Below are 18916 nucleotides of genomic sequence, written 5' to 3'. Positions count from 1 at the left end.
CTGATATTAGGTGTCCAAGGAAGGTGAGCTGATCTTGAAGCAGGTGGCATTTCTTGATGTTGAGAGTAAGGTTTGCTTGTTGTAATTTTGCAAACACCACTTCAAGGTCAAGCAGGTGTTGTTCTTCTGTTTGTGAAAACACAATGATGTCATCAATGTACACGAAACAGATCCTTCCCCTAAGCTCACCCAGAACTGTCTCCATTAAACGCTGGAAGGTCGCCCCAGCATTGCGCAGTCCAAATGGCATGACTTTATATTGATATAGGCCCAGATGTGTGATCATGGCAGTCTTTGGCTTGCTATCCTCATCCATGGCAACCTGCCAGTAGCCACTCTGCAGGTCAAGGGAGCTGAAATATTTTGCACCTTGCAATGACTCCAGGATCTCATGTATGAGGGGCATGGGATAGGCGTCATGCTGGGTTTTGGCGTTCAAGCCCCTGTAGTCCACACAGAATCGGGGTGTTCCATCCTTCCTGGGTGTCAGAACAACAGGAGAGGCCCACGGAGATGTTGATGGCTCTATCACTCCAGTGCTGATCATTTTTTTGATTTGTTCCTCGATTATTTCTTGTTTTTGACTGGACACTCTGTAAGCCCGCTTCCTCACAGGCATCTCATCCATGGTGGTGATTTGATGTTTAATTACCCTGGTGGCCCCAGTAGTCTCAGTCCACACAGTTGGCCACTTCTGCAGCAGTGGTCGCACCACCTCAGGTTGGGATTCGAGGAGGGGGATGGCAGACTGATTAACTTGGGGTTCTTCATTTATGGCCATGTAAAAATTAATGGAGGAACCAGGGTGAGTCCAGCGAAGCATTTCTCTGCCTTTGGGGAGAAATTTGAATTCTCTCCCTCCGGGCATGACATACCTCCTGAGATGAGGTTTGAGTACCATTTGTGATGTGGTCATGAAGTCGAGACCTAACAACAAGGGCATACATAAGTGGCCATCAGCCATCACATGAATCTGTAGGGTGGTATGACAGTCATGCAGATTGAGGAGCAGGGTGGCTTTTCCAACTGCTTGGTTTATTTGTCCATTTGCCATGACAAACTTTGGAATGCCGCTTGGCTCCAGAACCTCGCCGCACTTCCTCACAGCCTTCCACAGCGTATGACTCATTAGTGAGTACGTGCATCCGGAGTCCAGGACTCCATCTCCTTTAGAGCCGCGCATGCTAATAGGGACCACCAGGAGGGATTGTTCGCCCATAGCAGCAGCAAGGTCGGCCCCACTTCGACTCGGCCCATGCTCCATCTTCTTGCCAGATCTTTTTGGAGGGTTGCTTTGTTGGACACGACTCCAATAGTCTTTACTATTTGTCCAATCTCGTTCAATCAGGGATCCCACCTTGACCAGCTGTTCTACCGTTGTCACGATTCCACGTAGACTACTGGCCAACCTGGGATTGCAGGCACCGAGTATGCGACGCACGATCTCGGCTTCCTCCATGTCATGTCTCCACTTCAGGCAGAGGGCACGATAATCATATGCGAAATCTCGCAAGCACTGATTAGGAGTTTGAAGAATGGAGTGGAGCTGCATCTCAATCTCGGATTGGTAGTCAGTTGGCAAAAAGGCTTCCAGGAAAGACTGCTTAAATGTAGACCAGCTGGTTATGGTACTGCGGGCTGCCGACCACCAACTCCTGGCAGGACCTTTTAAGACAGCATTGAGTGTTCCCACCAGCTCAGCATCGCTCAGAGGGCGGAGTGCTAAAAAGTTTTCACACTGTTCGATGAAATCGGTGACATCGGCTGAGCCTCTGGACTCTCCAAACTGGGGAAATTCCATCCTGATGGGTGGTCTGGCGGTGACAGCAGGTGCAGTGGTGGTGACAGCAGGTGCAGTGGTGGTGACAGCAGGTGCAGTGGTGGTGACAGCAGGTGCGATGGTGGTGACAGCAGGTGCGATGGTGGTGACAGCAAGTGCGATGGTGGTGACAGCAGGTGCGATGGTGGTGACAGCAGGTGCGATAGGGAAGGTGATGTCTCTGACAGGCGGGTGGTGGCGGACTGGTATGGCGGCTGCAGGAGTGGAGAAGCTAGCTGGTCGCCAAAACCTTCGGGTTTTAGCAAGGGTATTTTTCAATTCCTCTCCCCACCTTTCATCTCTTCGACGCAGACATGCTGCGACAGCTTGGTCGAAGTTCTGCACCTTCGTGTCCACATACGCTTTCATCCCTGCCGCCATGGCCTCCATCGCTGCCCTAAGTCCATCCTCCCGGTTAAGGGTGCTGTCGACCGCTTCTGTGAGTCGGTTATCCAGAATGTCCACTCGTTGTTGCAGCGTTAGAAGTTGCTCTAGGACAGCTTCTGGTTCCACCCCATCCTCTTCCTCTGCTGCCGCCTCCTGTCTGGACTGTTCTAAATACATAGAGTCCAGCAAGTTAGTCAGCTCAGCAACACCATTTGGATTGGGCCTACTGGTGACATGGCGGAAAGGGTCAAGGGGCGGAGTTGAGTCCTGGGCTGCATCAGCAAAGTCCTGTCTGTCATCTTCCTCCATTAGGGAGTGGCTGCTGGTTGACATTGCTCCAATTAACCTAATTATGTGTAAGTATTTATTAACTGTCGTATATGTAAGTGTCTATGTGTGTAAATGTATAAAAAAAAAATGGTATGTATTTATGTACCAGAAAATAGATGTGTGTTTATATATATATATGTATCACAATGTAGAAAAAATGGTGACAATAGGAGTGTGTGTCACACTGCTGACTATTTAGGAAAAAAGTGAACCCAATATACATTTATATTTAACAAGACAAATAATGTTTATGTACTACTTATTCCCCTTAACGTGTTTCGCAAAAAAACAACGAAAATATGAGCCGCTGATATCAATGATACACTAAGCCCCGCTTCCCCCGTACGGGCCACCACTCTGTAACAAACGCACCCAAGTTCCCCGGGTGTCTTTGCCACTACGCAATTAAGGAGTCACGGGTGGGACCTGATATTCAGCTGGGAATGATTAATATATTAAATAAACACAAGACATGTATAACTATTAGCCACAAAACGATCAGGCTTATATTTAATATGCCACAATTTAATCCCGCATAGCAAACAACTCCCCCCTCCCGTCCATATAACCCGCCAATATAAATCAAACACCTACACAACACACTAAATCCCACAGCCCAAAGTTCATACAACACATATATTTCCCCAAAGTCCCAAAAGTTACGTACGTGACATGCACGTAGCGTGACATGCACGTACGGGCAAGCGATGGATGTTTGAAAGCCGCAGCAGTGTACTCACGGTACCGAGACTGCGCATCCAACTCAAAGTCCTCCTGGAAAGAGTCCCTGTTCTCCCGGTTCTCCACAGGCCAATGGAAAGCACACCAAAAAAGTCAAAAGGCAGATTATTCCAAGAAGTGGCTCCGTGGCAAAAAACACTGCGTCTGACAGGTGCTCCAGGTGGTTAGTGACGTCACTTTCCGCTTCCCCCCGGTCTGATAGAACCGGATGCCTTTTATATCCCCACATATTATTTACGTACATATTTAATATTAACAAGATTATTAAATACGCCTGTAACAGTTTATAATAAGTAAATGGATGACAATAAGTATATATATATATTTATTTTCCCAGCTGAGCACAAGTTAACTGTGACTGGCAATTTATTATATATATATATATCGATGGACCCCTATGGCCATTACATTCCCCCCCCCCCAGCCAGCGGCTTATGGGGACCATAATAGGGTTTCATGTTTACCACATTAATAGTATCCACCTTACACTTATCAGTCAACCAACGAATACTGTAATTTACAGGACCCAACTTCTTCTCTACCCGCACAGGACCTAACCATCTGGGTGCTAGTTTGGCAGAGAATTTACTTGAAGCTTTGGAAAGTGGGTGCGCCCTAATCCAGACCAGATCCCCAACTACAAAGTGTACATCTTTGTGTCGTGCATTATAATATCTGGCTTGTCGAGCTTTGGACGCGCCTACATGTCTCTCCACTTCCTCCTTTAGGTGTGTGTGTGTAAGTATGGTGTGATATGCAGATGTGTGTTGTGGTGGAGCTTTGTGCACCAGTCGTTCCAGGGGTCCCATCAGATTCCGCCCGAGAGTCAACCTGGCAGGGGTTGAACCAGTCGTCTCATGGACAGCGGTGTTAAGGGCAAACCGGAATTCAGGCAGACACTTATCCCAGTCCTGATGATGGTTCCCTACGAAGGCGGCAATCATAGTCTTGAGGGTGCGATTGACTCGTTCTGTCATGTTGGTTTGGGGGTGGTAAGCTGTGGTTAGTTTATGGGTTACCCCCCAGGATTCGCACAGACGGGACATCAGTTGGCTTGTGAACTGTGGCCCTCGGTCAGACACAAGATATGTGGGAACTCCCCAGAGAGTGAAAATGTCATTTTTGAGAATTTGGCAGACCTTGGGAGTTTTGGCGTCTTTCAGGGCAAAAAGCTCTACCCACTTGGAGTAGTAGTCCACCACCACCATCAGCACAGAGTTCCGGTCCTTACTGAGGGGAAAAGGTCCCATGAAGTCCACCCCCAGCATCTCTCCTGGGGCGTTGACAGTAGAGGACTGGAGTTGTCCAGCTGGCTTGTCGTTGGGGTTTTTGTATTGTTGACAAGTCCTGCATGCTTGGACGTGACTCCAGACGTCTTTCCTTACTGTCGGCCACCAAGCTACTTCCAGAATCTTCAAGAGCGTCTTCATTCTCCCCAGATGTCCTCCGAATGGACTGTCATGAAAGTAGGCCAGGAACTGCGGCACCAGAGACAATGGCACTACCAGCTGATAATTGAAGCCGCCATACTTAGATGGTACTCCCCGGTACCACACCCCTTGCTGAAGTTGATAGTGGATCCGGCCAGGTGTAGGTTGGTCAACAGAAGGTCCACATTCCAGACATGTTGTATCAGTTTTTTGAGCCTCAGAAAGATCTTGCAGTGTGCTGGGGAGATCTGACCAGTAGGTTTTCGGAACAACAAGGCAAATCTTCCCTTCTGGTGATTGGGGTGCCCGTGACAATGCATCCGGTACCACATTGCAGCAGCCCTTCTTGTAATGGACTCTGAATGTGAATCCCTGTAGTCTCAGCGTCCATCGTGTAAGTCGGGACGAAGTCTTAGGGCAGTTGAATGCCCAGGCAAGAGCACTATGGTCCGTGAAGACATCAAAAGTTGTTCCCTCGAGGAAATGTCTCCACTTCTCAACTGCCCACACCACAGCCAAGCACTCTTTTTCGGCAGTGGAGTAGCGGACTTCAGCTCCTTGGAGCGCTCTGGAGGCAAAGGCAATTGGCCGTTCTTCACCTTCAAGGCGTTGCATCAGGACCGCGCCGAGGCCCAAGTCACTGGCATCACAGTGAACCTGCAAACTGATTTGTGGATGGGGCTGAGCAAGCACTGGTGGAGACTGTAAAAGGGATTTGAGGTGGTCAAAGGCCTCCTGGCAGGTAGGACTCCACTCCCAAGGAACATCCTTCTTCTTTAGTTGGTTTAGAGGAGACGAAATGTCGGCCAGCCTGGGGATGAACTTGTGGTACCAGCCGACCATGCCAAGAAACCTCTGAAGACTCTTCAGGTCTGTGGGAGGGGGGTATGCAGTTATTGCTGATATTTTTTCCGGATCTACTTCCACTCCTTTGCCTGATATTAGGTGTCCAAGGAAGGTGAGCTGATCTTGAAGCAGGTGGCATTTCTTGATGTTGAGAGTAAGGTTTGCTTGTTGTAATTTTGCAAACACCACTTCAAGGTCAAGCAGGTGTTGTTCTTCTGTTTGTGAAAACACAATGATGTCATCAATGTACACGAAACAGATCCTTCCCCTAAGCTCACCCAGAACTGTCTCCATTAAACGCTGGAAGGTCGCCCCAGCATTGCGCAGTCCAAATGGCATGACTTTATATTGATATAGGCCCAGATGTGTGATCATGGCAGTCTTTGGCTTGCTATCCTCATCCATGGCAACCTGCCAGTAGCCACTCTGCAGGTCAAGGGAGCTGAAATATTTTGCACCTTGCAATGACTCCAGGATCTCATGTATGAGGGGCATGGGATAGGCGTCATGCTGGGTTTTGGCGTTCAAGCCCCTGTAGTCCACACAGAATCGGGGTGTTCCATCCTTCCTGGGTGTCAGAACAACAGGAGAGGCCCACGGAGATGTTGATGGCTCTATCACTCCAGTGCTGATCATTTTTTTGATTTGTTCCTCGATTATTTCTTGTTTTTGACTGGACACTCTGTAAGCCCGCTTCCTCACAGGCATCTCATCCATGGTGGTGATTTGATGTTTAATTACCCTGGTGGCCCCAGTAGTCTCAGTCCACACAGTTGGCCACTTCTGCAGCAGTGGTCGCACCACCTCAGGTTGGGATTCGAGGAGGGGGATGGCAGACTGATTAACTTGGGGTTCTTCATTTATGGCCATGTAAAAATTAATGGAGGAACCAGGGTGAGTCCAGCGAAGCATTTCTCTGCCTTTGGGGAGAAATTTGAATTCTCTCCCTCCGGGCATGACATACCTCCTGAGATGAGGTTTGAGTACCATTTGTGATGTGGTCATGAAGTCGAGACCTAACAACAAGGGCATACATAAGTGGCCATCAGCCATCACATGAATCTGTAGGGTGGTATGACAGTCATGCAGATTGAGGAGCAGGGTGGCTTTTCCAACTGCTTGGTTTATTTGTCCATTTGCCATGACAAACTTTGGAATGCCGCTTGGCTCCAGAACCTCGCCGCACTTCCTCACAGCCTTCCACAGCGTATGACTCATTAGTGAGTACGTGCATCCGGAGTCCAGGACTCCATCTCCTTTAGAGCCGCGCATGCTAATAGGGACCACCAGGAGGGATTGTTCGCCCATAGCAGCAGCAAGGTCGGCCCCACTTCGACTCGGCCCATGCTCCATCTTCTTGCCAGATCTTTTTGGAGGGTTGCTTTGTTGGACACGACTCCAATAGTCTTTACTATTTGTCCAATCTCGTTCAATCAGGGATCCCACCTTGACCAGCTGTTCTACCGTTGTCACGATTCCACGTAGACTACTGGCCAACCTGGGATTGCAGGCACCGAGTATGCGACGCACGATCTCGGCTTCCTCCATGTCATGTCTCCACTTCAGGCAGAGGGCACGATAATCATATGCGAAATCTCGCAAGCACTGATTAGGAGTTTGAAGAATGGAGTGGAGCTGCATCTCAATCTCGGATTGGTAGTCAGTTGGCAAAAAGGCTTCCAGGAAAGACTGCTTAAATGTAGACCAGCTGGTTATGGTACTGCGGGCTGCCGACCACCAACTCCTGGCAGGACCTTTTAAGACAGCATTGAGTGTTCCCACCAGCTCAGCATCGCTCAGAGGGCGGAGTGCTAAAAAGTTTTCACACTGTTCGATGAAATCGGTGACATCGGCTGAGCCTCTGGACTCTCCAAACTGGGGAAATTCCATCCTGATGGGTGGTCTGGCGGTGACAGCAGGTGCAGTGGTGGTGACAGCAGGTGCAGTGGTGGTGACAGCAGGTGCAGTGGTGGTGACAGCAGGTGCGATGGTGGTGACAGCAGGTGCGATGGTGGTGACAGCAAGTGCGATGGTGGTGACAGCAGGTGCGATGGTGGTGACAGCAGGTGCGATAGGGAAGGTGATGTCTCTGACAGGCGGGTGGTGGCGGACTGGTATGGCGGCTGCAGGAGTGGAGAAGCTAGCTGGTCGCCAAAACCTTCGGGTTTTAGCAAAGGTATTTTTCAATTCCTCTCCCCACCTTTCATCTCTTCGACGCAGACATGCTGCGACAGCTTGGTCGAAGTTCTGCACCTTCGTGTCCACATACGCTTTCATCCCTGCCGCCATGGCCTCCATCGCTGCCCTAAGTCCATCCTCCCGGTTAAGGGTGCTGTCGACCGCTTCTGTGAGTCGGTTATCCAGAATGTCCACTCGTTGTTGCAGCGTTAGAAGTTGCTCTAGGACAGCTTCTGGTTCCACCCCATCCTCTTCCTCTGCTGCCGCCTCCTGTCTGGACTGTTCTAAATACATAGAGTCCAGCAAGTTAGTCAGCTCAGCAACACCATTTGGATTGGGCCTACTGGTGACATGGCGGAAAGGGTCAAGGGGCGGAGTTGAGTCCTGGGCTGCATCAGCAAAGTCCTGTCTGTCATCTTCCTCCATTAGGGAGTGGCTGCTGGTTGACATTGCTCCAATTAACCTAATTATGTGTAAGTATTTATTAACTGTCGTATATGTAAGTGTCTATGTGTGTAAATGTATAAAAAAAAAATGGTATGTATTTATGTACCAGAAAATAGATGTGTGTTTATATATATATATGTATCACAATGTAGAAAAAATGGTGACAATAGGAGTGTGTGTCACACTGCTGACTATTTAGGAAAAAAGTGAACCCAATATACATTTATATTTAACAAGACAAATAATGTTTATGTACTACTTATTCCCCTTAACGTGTTTCGCAAAAAAACAACGAAAATATGAGCCGCTGATATCAATGATACACTAAGCCCCGCTTCCCCCGTACGGGCCACCACTCTGTAACAAACGCACCCAAGTTCCCCGGGTGTCTTTGCCACTACGCAATTAAGGAGTCACGGGTGGGACCTGATATTCAGCTGGGAATGATTAATATATTAAATAAACACAAGACATGTATAACTATTAGCCACAAAACGATCAGGCTTATATTTAATATGCCACAATTTAATCCCGCATAGCAAACAACTCCCCCCTCCCGTCCATATAACCCGCCAATATAAATCAAACACCTACACAACACACTAAATCCCACAGCCCAAAGTTCATACAACACATATATTTCCCCAAAGTCCCAAAAGTTACGTACGTGACATGCACGTAGCGTGACATGCACGTACGGGCAAGCGATGGATGTTTGAAAGCCGCAGCAGTGTACTCACGGTACCGAGACTGCGCATCCAACTCAAAGTCCTCCTGGAAAGAGTCCCTGTTCTCCCGGTTCTCCACAGGCCAATGGAAAGCACACCAAAAAAGTCAAAAGGCAGATTATTCCAAGAAGTGGCTCCGTGGCAAAAAACACTGCGTCTGACAGGTGCTCCAGGTGGTTAGTGACGTCACTTTCCGCTTCCCCCCGGTCTGATAGAACCGGATGCCTTTTATATCCCCACATATTATTTACGTACATATTTAATATTAACAAGATTATTAAATACGCCTGTAACAGTTTATAATAAGTAAATGGATGACAATAAGTATATATATATATTTATTTTCCCAGCTGAGAACAAGTTAACTGTGACTGGCAATTTATTATATATATATATATATATCGATGGACCCCTATGGCCATTACAAAATGAGAGTCGAGAACGTGAAATGGACATTCACAGTGACTTTTATCTCCACGACAATACATCGGTGAAGCACTTTAGCTTCGGAGCTAACGTGATAGCATCATGCTTAACTGCGGATAGAAACAGAAGAAATAAGCCCCTGACTGGAAGGATAGACAGAAGATCAACAATACTATTATTACTTCTACTATCAGGAGACACTGAACTAAACCCTGGATCTGTAACCACACGGTTAATGCTGTCCAGCCTGGCGAAGCCTAGTAATGCTGTTGCTAACGACGCCATTGAAGCTAACTTAGCTACGGGACCTCGACAGAGCTATGATAAAAACAATAGCTCTCCACCTACGCCAGCCCTCATCTGCTCATCACCACCCGTGCTCACCTGCGTTCCAGCGATCAACGGCGCGACGAAGGACTTCATCCGATCACCGGTGTGGTCGGCGGCTAGCGTCGGATAGCGCGTCTGCTATCCAACTCAAAGTCCCCCTGGTTGTGTTGCTGTAGCCAGCCGCTAATACACCGATCCCACCTACAGCTTTCTTCTTTGCAGTCTTCATTGTTCATTAAACAAATTGCAAAAGATTCACCAACACAGATGTCCAGAATACTGTGGAATTATGTGGTGAAAACAGAAGACTTAAGCTGGCCACCGTGCTATTCCAAAATGTCTGCTTCAACCCGTGACATCACGCGCAAAAGTCATCATACCGAGACGTTTTCAACCGGAAGTTTAGCGGGAAATTTAAAATTGCACTTTATAAGTTAACCCGGCCGTATTGTCATGTGTTGCAATGTTAAGATTTCATCATTGATATATAAACTATCAGACTGCGTGGTCGGTAGTAGTGGGTTTCAGTAGGCCTTTAATATTGTAAATCCCACATTCTTTATTTACATGTACATTCTCAATCAGTAAAAAAAAGTACAATTCTAATTTTTTTAGGTGGTCTGTCATTATGTTTTAACATTCAATCAGACATTGTTGTGAGGTTTTGTATTAGTGTTCCTAACAATCAGATATACCGGCCCAGACACATAAATTTGGCCCTTCCAGTCTAAATAATTGCCCAGGCCTGCATTAGAGTGTCATCAGAGATCCTCAGGTGTGTTTGGCGTGCCGAATGTATCTCACTTTTCTCAGATTTAGCTAATTTTCATCACATTTAAGTTTTAGATTAAATGTTGACTCTAAATATGATATTTAAATGTTAAATCTAAATCTGAGCGCTAAATGTTAAATCTTAACCTAAATGGTAAATCTAAACCTACATTTTACATCTAAATGTGGTCGCTGAATGAATATTTATAGGACGTCATAATTCCACCAAACCGACACCTCTCAGCCGCTCAGTGTGAAGTCGTTATTTGGTCCGAGGTTGGGATCCGCCGCATGCTGATATGCGCCTTTTAATATGCCTTTTTTCCACCTTCCTGCTCCTTGCTGCCCGACACAGAACCGCTGTCCAAGAAGCGTGATTTAAAAGGAAGTAAGATGAAGGAAAGATGACTTTAATTCACACTTACTATAATCATGTTTTTGCTATTTAGCTCATGATGTGTATTTCTGGTCTTGTCATCCTCGTTCGGACAGAAGGGCGACACGGCAGTGTGGCTGGATCAAAAGAGACGTAGGAGACCCTTTACTGAACCAAAAAGTGCTTTATTATAAGCGAGCGTCATTATACAGGACTGCAGTTCCTGGAGGAGGTCAGGTCAAGAAAATGAAGCACTCCAAACTTGGAGAAGCCGAACCATCAGTTTTTATATTCCTCCTTCCTGTCTCTGTGTGTGTGCTAAGTCAGGAGAGTACATCCTGACCATAAAAGGAGAAGTTTTTGTGTAAGTGTCTGAAAAACAACTGCTTTAAGTCATAACTTAAATGTTGGCATTGAGCTAGAGAGGTAGTCTCTTCTCAAGGATAGGGCTATCACTTTTGCATTCCAAAGTCCCGAGAAGTGATCCAATCCACCTGCAAATATCAAATTAAGGGGCCTTATCTTATTATGTGCTTAAACTGAAATACCACTATTTAATTAAACTTGGTGATTTGCAAATCCATCCATCCATCCATGGATGGATGGATTTGCTTTCTCCAAGATGAATATAAACATTCACCATTTCATATTTGTATTTATATTTTAATTTTCTATTATATATTCTAACTTAGTGTGTGAATGTGAGTGTGAATGTTGTCTGTCTATCTGTGTTGGCCCTGCGATGAGGTGGCGACTTGTCCAGGGTGTACCCCGCCTTCCGCCTGAATGCAGCTGAGATAGGCTCCAGCACCCCCCGCGACCCCAAAAGGGACAAGCGGTAGAAAATGGATGGATGGATATTCTAACTTTCTATTTTATTTTTTATTAATACTTTGTAGCACTTTGAAAATTTAACAAAAGTAAAGTGTGTTACAAATGTAATTCATTATTATTATTATTATTTATTAAATTTAGCACTCAGATTTAGGTTAAGATTTAACACACTCACATTTAGCTTTAGGATTTATATTTAACATTTAGGTTTAGATTTAACATTTAGTTTTAGATTTAAGATTTAGGTATAGATTTAACATTTAGATTTAGATTTAACATTTAGTTTTAGATTTAAGATTTAGGTATAGATTTAACATTTAGATTTAGATTTAACGTTTAGCGCTCACATTTAGATTTGGATTGAAGATTTAGGTTTAGATTCAAGATTTAGGTTTATATTTAACATTTAGGCTTAGATTTACTTTGCCACTGCGCACAGTATGTGTATAAAACGTTGATGGAGGTTTTTAGTAGAGATGTTAAAATGCTTTAAAATGTAATATCGGAAATTATTGGTATCGTTTTTTAAATTATCGGTATCGTATTTTTAATTTATTTTCATTTTTTATTTTTATTAAATCAACATAAAAAACACAAGATACACTTACAATTAGTGCACCAACCCAAAAAAACTCTCTCCCCCATTTACACTCATTCACACTCATTCGCACAAAAGGGTTGTTTCTTTTTGTTATTAATATTCTGGTTCCTACATTATATATCAATACAGTCTGCAAGGGATACAGTCCGTAAGCACACATGATTGTGCGTGCTGCTGGTCCACTAATAGTACCAGCACTAATAGTACTAACCTTTAACAGTTAATTTTACTCATTTTCATTATTTACTAGTTTCTATGTAACTGTTTTTATATTGTTTTACTTTCTTTTTTATTCAAGAAAATGTTTTCAAATTATTTATCTTATTTTATTTTATTAATTTTTAAAAAAAGGACCTTATCTTCACCATACCTGGTTGTCCAAATTAGGCATAATAATGTGTTAATTCCACGACTGTATATATCGGTATCGGTTTATATCTGTATCGGTTTATATCTGTATCGGTTGATATCGGTATCCGTAATTAAGAGTTGGACAATATCGGAATATCGGATATCAGCAAAAAAGCCATTATCGGACATCCCTAGTTTTTAGAACGCTTTATAAGTGGAACAGAGCGACTCCCAGTACCTCCATTGTTAGCCAACTTTAAATAGCGTTTATTTACTAGTGAGAATGCGTGAAAAAAAAAAAAAGTGTTTGTCTCACATACGGTTTGTGAATGATAAACATAATTCCAAAAAAAGTGCAGTTCCCCTTTAATGTAAAATATGTATCTTAGCTTAGAAACTCTGCGTCATGTCGGGGTCGCATGTTATTGCGCGGATCGTTTTCCCAGGATGCAGACGAAACTCCAGAGGCAATGTGCAGGTAAGACAATGATTTATGGTAAATAAATCATTGTCCAAAATTGTATAAATCCAAAAATATAGGAAAATGCAAACAAACACAAGAAAAGCGTGCCGATTGCACGGGAAGCTAAGGAAATAGCTAACAGGAAGACTTAGCATTGAATCAGTAATCAAATAGTATACCCACGTAACTTGTTGCATTGCGCAAACAAGACAGCCAGACTGAGTGTGCCGAAAAGCAGCAATACCGGGAACAGGTGCGTGCGTCCCAAACACTAATCAGAGGCAGGTGAAAATAATCAGCACCCATGGCAACCAAGAAAACACACACCCAGGGGTGCTGAAAAAGAACCGAGGGAGTCAAACCACACTGACCTAACGATTAGCATGTCGGCCTCACAGTCAGCAGGTTGAAGGTTTAAAACTCGGTTCGAACATTTCAGTGTATAATTTGCATGTTTGTTTCTTCGACTGTGTAATTATCCACTCAAAATGTTACTTATCATAGATACTTGTGAGCATTTTAATGAATTCCTAATTGCAGTTAAATCAGTCACACTCTTCTACGTTTGATGAAGTTGTCGTTTTTGTGTCCTGACAGTAAGGGTGTAACGGTACGTGTATTTGTATTGAACCGTTTTGGTACGGGGGGTTCGGTTCGGTTCAGAGGTGTACCGAATGAGTTTCCACACGGACATATTAAGTAGCGCACCGCACGTTGTGTAAACAATGCACACCGAGGCACAACACACGGCATGCTAGCAATGACCAGGCTACTACAACATGCAAAAGCCAGAGCTGGAAGACCCTCCTGCCTCGTTAAGATCTCGCGTTTGGGAACATGTTGGCTTCGCGCTGCGACAAAACAATGGATAACATCGCTTCAACGAAGAGAAAGACGAACAAACACATCTCCCACCGCATTCAAGCAGCTTCTCCTCGGCGAGTCAGGCAGGGCTAGAGCAATAACAAATGTTTCTATAGCAGCACATTTAAGACCGTATTGCATTAGAAACTAGATTTTGACCAACTTCTATGGTGGAAGAACAATGAGCCCATATATCCTCTTACTGCCAAGTTAGCCAGGCACTACCTCGCCATAGAGAGGAGAAGGGGTTACCTTATGTCAAAAAAAGATTTACGACCTTAAGGTCAAAAGGTCACAGGGGGGTGGGGTGAAGGGGAGGTCAGAAGGAGGCGGGGCTGAGGGGGGAATACACCTTATGTCAAAATGTGATTGATGGCCCTGTAAGAGGAGGGGTGGGGTGAAGGGGAGGTCAGAAGGAGGCGGGGCTGAGGGGGAGACACCTTATGTCAAAATGTGATTGATGGCCCTGTAAGAGGAGGGGTGGGGTGAAGGGGAGGTCAGAGGAAGGTGGGGCTAAGGGGGGAGACACTTTATGTCAAAATGCGATTTACGACTTTTTGAGTATTAACACATGTACGTACACACACACACATACACTGGTATATGTGAATGGTAAGTCTTTGTTAGTACGAGCATTAAGAGAAAATGGAAAAGATGGAGAAAGCTGTTGTTTCAGTAGGCATGATTAGCGAAACGCCAGTTTCAATTTATAAAAATGATAAAACTTACCACGACGCTACTCGGAAAAGTAGGATTTTTTGGCCTCAGGTCGTTGGGTTTTCCGTGCCGGTCGCCGTGCTCCTAAAATCAACGGATCCTATCAGCCTCAGTCGACCGAACCAGACGTCTTTTCTCTGGAGTCTTTTAACTCCGAATGCGGGGTGTTTACCCCGGTGGTGGTGGTTCCTATAGCGGCATGGCGAGAGTGTATGGGAGAAATGAAGGAGAAGATAGACGTCTTGTTTCGAAGCAGCCGAAATTGGAAATGCGTACTGACGACGAAAAGAAGGTTGTCTTTTGAGACCACACCCCCGACGGAGTACGAAAGGACCTCCCCTGCCAATACATCAACCAATAGTATTTGAAAACAATCTTTCTACTATTCTGATTGGTCGAAACTTTTTACGGGGCTCCTCCCCTTTGAAAACAATAAGCCCCTCATTTTTTGACTAATTTGTTGGAAAAGTGGTCAAAAGTCATGAAAATGTTTAAAAATGACACTGATACCATTACCATAAGTCTCGCCGCTGACCTCGTGAGTCTATGGATGCCCAATATGTCCAGAAAAATCTAAAATATCTCAAAAAATAGGGGGCCGGATTTTGGACGTCGGCGTACCGCGTTTGGGGTAGGGCCGTAGTTTGGAGACCGATGGTAAAAATTTACTATTGATGGTTAGTTTTTTTCTTTGGATTAAATAGAGAGTAAATCTAGCAGAAAATATGCATTATAAACAGAGAGAGAGAGTTTGGAGGGGTAAGAACACCCTTTTGGGACTTTCACAGCAGCACAGCAGCAGTGAGAAGACATACACAGCAAAAGTCATGAACATGTTTAAAAAATACACGCGTAAGAAACAGCACAATTAGGGTATGAATAAATATTTTAAGCAAAGTTACCATCTTTATTGATAGTTTTTATTTTTTTGTTTTTGGCGGGATGAAATCACACACACACACACACACACACACACACACACACACACACACACACACACAGCAAATTGGTTGGTATGCGGTTTATTGTTGGCAGCTGGTTTTTATTGACAAAACCATGCTCGAAGAGATAGGTAGAGACAGGTGCTTTTTTGCTGACAAAACTATGCTCAAAGAGAGTGGTAGAGACAGATTTAAGGCGGGAGAATTTGCCGAAGCAAGTAACCATGTCTTTTAAAACAGGTTCTTAACAAACATATGTTTTTTAGATTAGGTACTCAAGCATATTTAAAGAGAAAAAAACTCTGCTAGCGCACACAGTCTCCAGAGGCTTTTGAAAATGAAGGGTATATTTTTTTACTGATTGTAATATATTTGTTTGCAGTTTATATAATAACAAGTATTTATTTTTTAACAAAAACAGTTATTCATTGCGCGGAAATTTACGCTCAACCAAGGGCACCCGTTATTTAGTCCCACAAGACCCACCGCAGGCCTCGCGAACCCCAACAAAGTTGCAGGAGGAGCGGGGGCAGAAAAGTTGGAAAAGTGGTCAAAAGTCCCCAAAATGTCTAAAAATTACACCCGGGTACCACTCCAACAAGTCCAGCCGCAGGCATCGTGAGTCCGGGGGTGCTGACATGTCCAAAACGCCCCAGTAAAGTTGCAGGACGATTGAAATATATTTTTGTATAATAACTCAGATACGGTAACACTAGCGAGCAGTAGATATTTAAACTGGAAAAAAACTATGTCCGTTTGATTTTACAAAGTTGGAAAATGACTCACAGGGTGTTGTTTAATATTATGCATATTTATTATTTTGTTTTATAGAGGGAATATGGGAAGATTTTAAAGCGAGTGCATTTTTACAAACACAGTTTGAGGAGTCAGATTTTCATTTTTACAAGAAAAAACATACAATATACTTACGGTATGAATAAATATTTTTAAACAAAGTTACCATTTTTATTGTTAGTTTTTTTTTTTTTGGCGGGATGAAATCACACGCACACACTTGGCTCTGGAAGAGGAGTGGGTGTTAATTTTGGGGGGACCTAAGACTGAGAGAGTCATATTACACACACACACACACACACACACACACACACACACACACACACACACACACACTGTCAGCAAATGGTTGGTATGTGGAGAAAAGTTGGAAAAGTGGTCAAAAGTCCCCAAAATGTCTAAAAATTACACCCGGGTACCACTCCAACAAGTCCCGCCGCAGGCATCGTGAGTCCGGGGGTGCTGACATGTCCAAAACGCCCCAGTAAAGTTGCAGGACGATTGAAATATATTTTTGTATAATAACTCAGATACGGTAACACTAGCGAGCAGTAGATATTTAAACTGAAAAAAACTATGTCCGTTTGATCTTACAAAGTTGGAAAATGACTTTCGGGGTGTTGTTTAATATTATGCGTATTCATTATTTTGTTTTATAGAGGGAATATGGGAAGATTTTAAAGCGAGTGCATTACAAACACAATTTGAGGAGTCAGATTTTCATTTTTACAAGAAAAAACATACAATATACAATATATATATACATTTACTTACAGATTTTTACGCCTCTGGCGCGTTGGACGCCTTTAACGGGTCTCCCGCCAAAAAGTGTCGAGGAGGTTGACATTGAAGAACTGGTTGCAAAAGAGGATGAAGACGAGGAAGCTTTTTTACTACAAAAGAGTGCCATCATTGAAGAATTGTGCCGGGACAACATTGTCAAAAAAAAAGACGCCGAATGTCCCGCCATTGAAGAGCTACTCACCAATGACGTTCCAGCGGAGGCTGAAGGCTTGCTCGCGGTGAAAGAAGAGGGGTTTTTCCCACAAAATACTCTCCACACCGAAGACTTGCTCGAGGACAACATCATCGAAAAAGACGACAAAAGTCCTACATGCAACTGCTGTAAGTTTTTCTTTGCTTTTTGCATGTTTTTTTAAGCGGCTGTAGGAGATGTTTACACTAGACCGTCTTTTTGCAAAATGAATTTGGCGCGCGGAAAAGTAGGAGGGGTCTGATTTTAGAGGTGGGGGTTTGTTTTTGGGTGCGAGTGTTAAAGTGGCGAGTATTTTGCATATGTTATATTATTGTTTTATTTTTTATATTTAACATATTGTGTTGAAGTTTGGGGAAATGTTTATAAAACAAACATGGACCCATTAATTAAACTTTAAAAAAGGGGTCGTTAGAATAATACACAAAGTGTGCTACTATGAACATACCAATCTGTTATTTATAAGTTTTAAGGTGTTAAAAATGTTTAAATATTGTGTTTTTAAAAACAATGGAAATTATGTTTTGTGTAAAGAACATTAGCCTTTTAGCTTGTATTTTTAGGTTATTTAAATTAAGAGGAGAAAACTATAATTTACGGGGTATATTGATTTTTAAAAAAGGTAAAGTAAAAACGAATATAAAATACAAATGTATTTCAGTTTTAGGAGTTTAATGATGGAACAAGCTCAGTGAGGAGCTGAAGACATGTAGTTCTTTTTTAAGGTTTAAGAAAACATTGAAAGGTAAAAATGACGAGAAAAGTGCTGGTAAAAAAAACTAGTAATCCATGTTTTGAGGACGGTCAAAATAGCGACAATAAATACAAACAAAACAACACTAACGACAGCTTCGGGAATTTATCAGAAATACAAAACACATTAACGTCTTACAAACAACATGCGTTTTGCCTCTAACAATAAACGTTTTAAAACCTTTACAAATTAAAACATATAGGCAAGGCAAGGCAAGGCAACTTTATTTGTATAGCGCTTTTCATACACAAGGCAGACTCAAAGTGCTTCACAGACAACAAAGTGAAATGAAAAAAAAATAAAAGCAAAATTAAAATGCAGACAATAAAAATAAAAACAGTGCAGACGTTAAAAGTTAAAAGATTAAAAGATTTAGCTGAAAGCTAAGGTGAACATAAAAGTCTTCAGTCTAGTTTTAAAAGTAGTGAGAGTTGGGGAGAGTCTGACATCTTCAGGAAGTTTATTCCAGCTATGTGTTGCATAGTGACTAAATGATAATCTCCCTTGATTTGAGTTTACTCTTGGAACCGCTAACAGATTGGTCTCAGAAGATCTTAGTGATCTAGAGGGCGTATATAGTGGGAGCATAAAAAAAAAACAAAGAAAAAACATTAATAGCAGAACAATATTTATGTTTGTTTTGCTAAAGAAAGTATATTATATAGGTGTGGTGCTAATGTTTTATACATGTGTTTATTTTAAACAACACTTTGTTAAAATATTTTAAGGTGTTAGTTATTTTGAGCACATTTGACAATTAATGATAACCGCAATATTTTGGTTACAATAACTG

The 18916-nt window shown here is 43.4% G+C and overlaps 1 protein-coding gene across 5 annotated transcripts in view; it reads left to right on the top strand.

The window, feature by feature from the left end:
• The window catches only part of cetp (cholesteryl ester transfer protein, plasma), an 83635-nt gene that overhangs the window by 4034 nt on the left and 60685 nt on the right, over nt 1-18916 (top strand). Inside the window, exon 1 of one of the 5 annotated variants that reach the window (XM_062023488.1) lies at nt 12584-12597. The exons of the other annotated variants lie outside the window; for them this stretch is intronic. The gene's annotated coding sequence lies outside the window, so the exon portion shown is untranslated. Of the gene's footprint in view, nt 1-12583; nt 12598-18916 lie in introns of those variants that run through there. 5 annotated transcript variants of the gene reach the window in all.

This window comes from Entelurus aequoreus, linkage group LG16 (assembly GCF_033978785.1).
Source record: "Entelurus aequoreus isolate RoL-2023_Sb linkage group LG16, RoL_Eaeq_v1.1, whole genome shotgun sequence".
NCBI classification, from domain to species: domain Eukaryota; kingdom Metazoa; phylum Chordata; class Actinopteri; order Syngnathiformes; family Syngnathidae; genus Entelurus; species Entelurus aequoreus.
This window is presented reverse-complemented; position numbering and strand designations above follow the sequence as displayed.